Genomic DNA, 9,075 nt, shown 5'->3' on the forward strand with positions numbered 1-9,075 from the left:
AAACCACCGAGAAGCATGTGCACAGGCGAGATCGTGGAAACGTCGATAAAGATTCAAGCACGCGATCCACGCGACCGAGACAACGCGAAACTCGTCTTGACTTTTTCCTTCGCGCAATAGAGTCTGATAAAACCGAGTCTTCTTTTTTCGCACGGCGATTCATTTCGTTTCACGGCAGGTTTAATCGAATAATTTATTTATCATCGAGGATTTAGTACAGCACTGATCTGACTCGCTTTTTCGAAAAAATTTTATGTGTTCGATTTTGGAATTGATTTCTTTCTAGTCGTTAAAAAGAAATCAATCAAAGGAACCGTCACTTTTATATAATCCATCCTGATAAGTCTATAATCTACAGAGAAAGGACAATTTTGCCGAAGTATTTAAAAATTTAGCAATAAAAATACTGAAAATAAGTTTGTTGGACCATCAAAATAATTATATAGGATGCTCACTGATTGTGACACTGGAAAAAAAATCTGGTTAAATTAATTGGAAGAAAATGGACGAATCAGAATTTTCTGATTAAATCTAAAAATCTAGTTGTGATAGCTAGAATTCTAATTGATACAACTAGAATATTCTGATTAAATGTAAAATTTTAGTTATAACAACCGGAATTTTGATTAATTATACAATCAGAACTTTCTGATTTTTAGGACATTTTCCTCAGTATACTCTCTGAATCAGTGAATAGAGAGAGAGAGTCACTAATTACCCAGTGGCATACTTGGCACTGATAATCATTGAAGTTCAACTACTCTCTAAATCTAAATCAGTGGATAATCACTGATTTCAGTGCCAAGTATGCCACTGGTAATCAGTGAATGAAATGTGAGATCCCTAATCTAGCTGATCTTTATTATATGGTCTGACTAATTGTGTTTTAGTGCATAAATTCAATGAATATAGTATTGGAAAATTGAAATTAACGTGCAAATATCAGTATTTCAGTTATATAATGCTCAAACATTTTTCCTTTTTTAGTTAAATTTCACTAATTATTAGTGCCAATTATGCCACTGAGTAATTAGTGACTATTGACTGATTCAGATTTAGAGAGTAATAAAGGAAAAATGTGTGAGCATTATATAACTAAAATATTGATATTTGCATGTTAATTTTAATCTTCCAATATCATATTTATTGAATTTAAGCACAAAACAAGATTAGTTAAATTACATAATAAAGATTAGTTAGGTTAGGAATCTCACATTTAATTCACTGATTACCTGTGGCACTGATATCAGTGATTATCCACTGATTCAGATTTAGAGAGTAGAATGTCAAAACTTTTGTAAAAATTTTCCAATGTAGCTCATCATATTTGAGAATTCTATGTAATTATACATAAATATGAAAATTATTTTGATGACTCAACAAAATTATTTTCATGCATATTTATGTTTATTAGAGTTAAATTTTTAGATACTTCAGCAGAATTGTCTTTATTATGTGTGCTATTTTGCAACGCATTTCCTTCATTCTTCTGTTTTTCAGTCTGATTCATGTCACGAATTTTTGCGGATAACTGTGCGTGAGAAATGCATTCGCAACCGGCAACAATCGAGCACTTTGTTTTTCCTTTTCGACTCGGTAACCCAGTGATGCGTGACCTTTCTCACACGAGGAGCCCCATTTAGCTTCAGTTCGCGTTACCGCAGGCCCGATGCACCCCGATCGTGGAAACTAAAACTGTCGGATAAAATCAACGCTGGTTGCGTGCGATTTGTACGTCCGTCCGGTGCGTGTTTTACCGCTTTAGTATACTTTAGGGTCTCTCCTGTACATTTCGCCCCCGCGGCTAATCGTGGCATATCGAACGCGTCAAGATGAAAGCCTGTTAACCTGATTAACATAGAAAGGAAGATTTGCATGCGTACAATGTGAGTTACGAGAAGCAGCTCCAGCGATATCATCTTTTACCATGTCCTGACTCACTGGGTCAAGATTTTCCTTGTTTTTAGCACTTTCCGGCATCGTTAACGAAGAAATAACACGATATTCGCGAACACGTCGAGATTAACATTGTTTGCACTTTAGATTATTTTATTATATTTAATATAAACGCAATCACGTTTTATGATAAATCAATTCGTGTATGAAATCAAGCAATATAAATTGTTTTTAAAAAAACACGAAAATAACGTTTTCCTGAGATATCTAAAAATTTAATTAGATACCTGCAAATAATTTGGTGAACCATCAAAATATTTATGTAGGACGTTTAAGTATTAATAATAATGCTACAAAAAATTTAACATTCCAGCAGCCAATTGGAGCGTCCTACATAATTATTTTTATATTTATATTTACATATGTAAATATATGCTAAATTTTTAAATGCTGCAGCAAACTTGTTCTTTGTGTACAGATATTATAATTTTCTATTATATAAAATTTTTCTATTTTCTAGAAAATAGATAAATTGAATTAAAGACATTCTGCAGACAATTTTAAATATTACTGTTTGCAGAGATTTAATTCTTTTATTTAATTTAATAATAATCTTGTTGATTAATTTATATTAGTAAATATTGTCATTTTTTTCTATCTGGCTTCTTCACTTTTTATTATCGCGTGTAACTACAGAAAATCGGAGCGTGTGCCACGGCAATCTCATCGTGTTGCGATTGTGCTTCATTCTTCGCACGAGCATGTCGCGATCGAGACACGAGAGCGTGGGTGCATCGCGAATAAACGGTTGGGAAGGGGCCTCTCGATGATCGAAGTGAAAGTCGCGGATCGACGCGACTCAGCTTGGCACGGCGATACGCCAGTCTCGCCACGATCTTCGTAGCAAGCGTTTCGTGTTGAGTTTTGATCTCCGGTTATTGAACGAGCTTTGAACGTTACCGACGATGCAACATTTTTGCGGAATAATGTGCGGAACGGTGCGATGTGTGACGTGCTTGTGATACTTTTGGATCAAAACGCTCCCCGACTGGATTAGACGGTTTCATTGAAAGGTGCGATGTTCAACCGATATTGTTTGAATTCTTGTTAATATCTCGAGTTATTTTTTTTTAACATAAATTTTAAAAGACGTTCGCCAAATTGTAAAATAGATCACCTATTAAATGAGAGGAATAAAAAAAAGTATTAAATCAGAAAAATAAAAATTTGAAAATACATGGAAGAACAGTTTTGCTAAAATATATAAAAATTTAGCAAACTACAGATTTAAAATAATTTTATTAGATTATCAAAATAAATTATATAGAACACTAAAGCATGATGAGCATTGCTGCAAATAATTTTGATATTTTATCATTATTTTAATAATTATTTTAATAATTCTTTTTAAATAATTTTAATAAAATTATTTTTAGATCTAACTAAATTTTTCGATAATTCATCAAAATCGTTTGCTCTGTACGAAAATATAATTTTAATATATTTGATTTGCTTTTCAAAGTACAAAACCAAAAATTATAAAACGAAAAAAATTATGTGCAATTAAATTTTTGTTAAAAAGAAACTGATTCTAAATTTTTATTTTCTATTATCCTGCAAAAAATACATATTTTGTGAAGGATTTATTGTATTCTAACGTCAACATGTCCAAAAGGCGTTACGCTCTTTTCTTTGTGAAAAATTATTTCACTTTTCTTATAAACTGAAAACGTGTATGATTTATTCGATGCTGCATAAAACGATCGATTGCACGAACGTGTACTACTTGACGCTTCATACATCTTTCATGTAGGACGCCTTATATTACATGTATGTACGTAGCCCCGTCATTATTAATTACTACAACATGTTATAATAGCTCTGCGGTAACATTACAACGGTTAGTAGTTGAATATACATCGTCACAGCATTTTTCACTCAAAATTACGTCTTTGATTATTTAATCATTTTCGACACATTTTATTTACATATGTTTATATAACTATTTGTAGTATTTATTTTATATATTACAACAATTTAAATAACACTTACAAAGTAACGTTCGTAAATCAAAGGATTAGAATATTTTTGTGAAATTATAATTTTAATACTACAATTAAATAGATTCTAAAATTAAGGGGACAGAATATTAAATGTTTCTTTAAAAAAATTTTGCAGAATACAACAGCATTGAATTTTTGTAAAACAATATTTTATCGGACGGTTAAAGAAGTTGAAGAAGAGGATGGAATCGGGGATTATTCTGGCGAAGTTTCCGTAAATTATAGATCGAGGAGATCGCCGCCGATGGCGAAGGAGATAGGAATAACAGTTATCCTGCATTCTCCGGTCATTAATTTTTCGCGTTGGACGGCCGTACGTCGTTATGAATTCATAACGATGCTGTCGATCGCAGCAGTGCGACACGAAAATTCGTAGTTGCCAGTAGTAGCGGACGGAGTGGTAGGACTGGTCGTGCCGGCAAGTAGTCATCCTCCGTTGTTATCAGGCGATTTAATTGACCATGGAAAAAGCTAATTGCCAAGCATCGATGTCTTTTTTGAAAATCGATTGGAGTCTTGACGATAAATGCCGCAATTGATGTTCCTAAGTGAAGCTGATGGTGCGTAAACGCTTCATTCAGCGACATTGTTCGAGTTGACAGACAAATTGAAGGATTCTCTTGGAGTCAATAAAGTATAATGAACCATCCTTGATAATGAAAACTAATATAGTGCTGTTATTATGTATCTTTCTCGATAATGGAACTTAATATCGTTGAAATTGTTAATCTAACGTAAAACACACGTGACTGACGTAAAAAGACAATGAAGAGTGTTAACCTCGATGGATTGAATCGAGTTACGTTTGTAAAAACCGTTCTTGAGATATTATTCCCTCGTGAAAGGCTTAACCTCGAGTTCTCGTGTGCACGCGATAACGGAAATATTATTCGACCTCGCTTGAATACGTTTAGTCGTTCGTGCGAATCTATCGAAGATACATCAGAAAAGTTATTATTTAGATCTTTGAGCGACTTAAATGATTAAAGTAGGGCAAAATATTGGTGAAATAGCGTTATAAAAATAAAATAATTTATTTTTAGAATTATGCTTTAATAATTGATAGAGTGATGCAGAGATAAAAGTAAATATTGAAGAGAAATGTTGCAATATTAAAATATTGATCTAAAATAGAAAGGTGAACTTTCTATTATTATTTAGGAACTTCTAAAAATGTTTGAAAGAGGGAATTTATTTTTTTAAATCTCTCTTTTTTTTACCTCTCTCTTTCTGTCTTTTATTAAATAATATTAAATTCAAATAATTAAATGAGAAATAAAAAATAGCTTGAATTAAGGATATCTCTCTCTCTCTCATATAAAAATGAATATTGTATACATATTTAATAAGGTCAATATGTTTAACAATACAATTTTATCGTTAAAATAAAAATGCTTTCATTTAATTGTAATTATTTTTTAAAACCATGTCTACTTATTGAAATAATTTTTAATCTAGATTCACACAAATCACTATAAGCTTTGTGTTACTTCCAAATGCAATGTAGAAAAATCTATAATTTTTTCATAATTTTTCATTTTGTTGAGAAATACATATAATACATTCTTAACTCTTTGTTGTCACACTGGATTTTTTTACTCAGACGAAATTTCACTCTCAAATTTCTTGGCATGAAAGAGTAATCTGTTGAAAAGTTGAAAAGTAATCCTGAATTTTCCCAGATTTTTTGAAAGCCTAGAACAATGAAAAAGGTTAGACTGGAAAAGCACTCAATGTGCCTACAAAGAGTTAAAGTAAACTGCTTGTCTTTCGTAAGTCGCGGTGCGAGATCTGAAATTGCTGCTTGTTCTGCAGAATCGAAAATTCAGATCTCGACTTCACAAACGCGTTTCCAGGTCAATACGCTCGTAGGATGCGCGATGCGGCGAATATTGACGCACGCGGCGCGTCGCGGCGCGTCGCGACGCGTCGCGTTCGATCCGCTCGTAGAGAACGCGAATCGATACGCGGCGCGCGCTCGTTCTCGACGTCCTGCCGGCTGTTCGGCTCGCTTCGGTCTACCATGCGTGAAGGCACCTTACGGTACATCGTAGCCGTCGCGCTGCGTTATGGACACCATGCTTAGCCCTGTGGGCGTGCGGGAGGTTGTTGTACCGAAATCTCTCCCGACGCATCGTTCCCAGAATAATCTCTCTTATACATATCTTCTCTTCTATATGCCTTTAGTATAACAATATCAAAAGTGTACAGGGCACTTAAACAGTCAAATATAAAGAGAAAATTATTTAAAACAATAAAAACTCAAACCAGAAGTATATTTAATATAATATTCTATAAATAATTAAAAGTTCTATATATATATATTTCATTACATGTTTCGGTCTCACGATTAAGCCATCTTCAGATCAGGGTTGGTAAAAAACATGTTTTAAACATGTTTAAAACATGCTTAATTGATGTTTTTAATATGTTTTAAATATGTTTTTTTATAGTACTGTTTAAAGCATATTTGAAGCATTAAAAACATATTCAAGAAGAAAAACACAGTATGTTTTATTCTTAAAAAAAAAAAAACATTAGTCTTTACCAACCCTGCTTCAGATGTGATAGTCGATAGTCGTATATGAACATGTGATGTTATATTGGTGATGTTATATTGCCTTTAGTGAAAAATCTTTACTGAAAAAAAAAAAGAAAACTTAGCAAAGCAAATTTAAAAAGAAAGCGGCTTAAAAGGAGTCATACTAGTTGTAATAAACATTTTATTAGTTATTACTTTACTGGCATAAAGATTAACGTTTTCGTTGGGTTCTTCGTCATTTCTACACGAAATCAAAAATATAATTCTACATAACGAGTGAGAGTGAGACAGCAATAAATTAATAATTAGAATAAAAGACCATTTCAAATTTTAACAACTTGGGATGTACATTAATAAGTAAAATTTGAAACGAACTTAACTAATTCGTCGGTTAAGAAACACAGAACTGACAAGCAATTTAATATTATTGCTGCAAGTAAGCATCTTAGAAAGTTGTTAATGCAATTAGCAATTAATGTTGTTAGCATCAACTCATTAACAGCTTTCTAAGATGCTTATTTTCAGTAATAACATTAAATTGCTTGTCTCAGTTTAATTTGTAACATTACTACTCCAATTTCGGTTCAGGACCGACTGTGTTTCAAGACCGGCAATCGACACGTAATTATCTTAAACTGGAAATTGTATAAATTTAGAAAGAATTATTATCAGGCACGTAAAAACCGCCTTGATTGAATATGGCGTTTTTCATTCAGAAAAAGTGTGTTAAATTTTTAGATACTTTAACAAAATTGTTCTTTCTGTGATTCGTAGCTGAAAGCTACTTGCAGCTATTAATTTTTGTTCCCGCTATTTCCTCGGCTGGTTTATCTATGAAAGGCTGTTTTATGAAAGTCATAGATTAGGACAGCACGTAGTGTTTCTGCACACAGCTACAAAGTTACAGGAGTTGCGCTCGAATCCTTGAATCGTGTTTACTAGGCGTTGGGTCCGCCGTAGTGGCTGAACGTAACGCTCGAATATACATCATTAGATAACAGAGCCGACGCGAAGGGAACGTGAAAGGTCTCTGGTTCACGGCGTGGCGACCGGTATCTTGCCGTATCGTTTCGTCGCGGCGAGTCGGTTCTGGTTGCCAAGCAGCGACGGCGGCTGTTACCCAGGTGAAGCGAAAGAGAGAGAGAGAGAGGATCGTATTCCTTGTATCCTTGTTACCCAACCATCTCGATTGTGGTCGTATACGGCGATTACAGTGGCGGAGAATACGCGTTGTGAAGGGCACACGCACCCGCATCTCATTGCTTGCGGCACCTTTTTGTGATTCTTTCAACAGTCAATTCGAACCAATTTGGTTCTTTAGCGTTCTTTTATAGATCGAGAAGCGCAGAGGAGTACAATACTTTATAAGTTTTTTCATTTAGGATATTTAATTAAAATTCATTCAATTAAATATATGATAATATTCAATAATTAAATAATATACAAAAAAAAATAGTTTCGCTGAAATATCTAAAAATTTAGCTATTATTAAGACATAAATTCAAAAATAATTTTGTTTGGGCCATCAAAAAAATATAGAACGCTCAAAAATTAGTTGGAATATTTTTTATAACATTATCGTTAACACTTAAGCATTTTACATAATTATTATTTTGATGGTTCAACGAAATTCAGATTTGTATCCCATTAATTTTTAAATACTTCAGCAAAATCGTTTCTTTAGTACAAACTTGAAACTAAATGAAAATGTACACTGTATTTTTCCACCGTTAACGTGATAATATCGAAGAAGCATTTTGTAGTTTGTACATACGTTATCGAACGAAGTAGCTGATAAGAGCAATTAAGCGAACCTCGCATAAATATTCAGGAAAATGCCGTGACGAGTGCACGACATGTTCACGTGTACAATTTTCCAAGATATAGAGCAGGGTCTGCGAATGACTAAATGACTCATGCATCATGAAAAATTATGGCAGTGACATTGATCTTACTTATGGTACTCTGACACATACATCAAGGGAGAGGCATCATTTATTTTTTATATCACATCACGGATGAATCACAACTAATAATAGTGAATCAAATTTATCTGCAACCAAATGCATTAAGTTCTCTCAAAGTTTTTTATCTGATTTAATAGCGATCAGAATCGACAGTCAGAAGTTCAACATTTTGATAATGTTTAACGAAAACGATTATAACCTTGACCAAAAATATTAGACCACCTTATCAATCATTATTTAAACTTTAAAGTTTTAACTTAAAAATTGATTTATGTCACTTTCTGTAAATCCCTTTGTTTCAAGAACTCTTTAAATTTATGTATAACGCCGGTAATCAATAGATAACAATGTAAGTAAAATAATTTCAGATAGATGAAAAAAATATTGGCTCCTAATATTTTTAGCCAAGGCTTTCCTGGTAGTTTGAGATCCCGATAACACATTTATATGTTACATAATAGCATTATCAGCGACTTTTTTATATTTGGCGAATACTTTTTGTAATCGAACCATGGCGTATATCCAGGATTTATTTTTTGATAACTACATCTATTCATTGTTGGATACTCAGCGATATTTGAATGTTTGGCGTAAATCCAGGATCTAC

The 9,075-nt window shown here is 33.1% G+C and overlaps 2 protein-coding genes across 3 annotated transcripts in view; both read left to right on the forward strand.

Annotated features, from left to right (window-relative positions):
* The window catches only part of LOC108767875 (glutamic acid-rich protein), a 55,908-nt gene that overhangs the window by 44,128 nt on the left and 2,705 nt on the right, over positions 1 to 9,075 (forward strand). The gene's annotated exons all lie outside the window — the stretch shown is intronic.
* LOC108767877 (uncharacterized) overlaps positions 1 to 9,075 on the forward strand; it is a 47,969-nt gene that overhangs the window by 32,420 nt on the left and 6,474 nt on the right. Inside the window, exon 1 of one of the 2 annotated variants that reach the window (XM_018517988.1) lies at positions 2,795 to 2,969. The exons of the other annotated variant lie outside the window; for it this stretch is intronic. The gene's annotated coding sequence lies outside the window, so the exon portion shown is untranslated. Of the gene's footprint in view, positions 1 to 2,794; positions 2,970 to 9,075 lie in introns of those variants that run through there. 2 annotated transcript variants of the gene reach the window in all.

The sequence above is a fragment of the Trachymyrmex cornetzi genome, unplaced genomic scaffold (assembly GCF_001594075.2).
Source record: "Trachymyrmex cornetzi isolate Tcor2-1 unplaced genomic scaffold, Tcor1.1 scaffold73, whole genome shotgun sequence".
Lineage (NCBI taxonomy): Eukaryota > Metazoa > Arthropoda > Insecta > Hymenoptera > Formicidae > Trachymyrmex > Trachymyrmex cornetzi.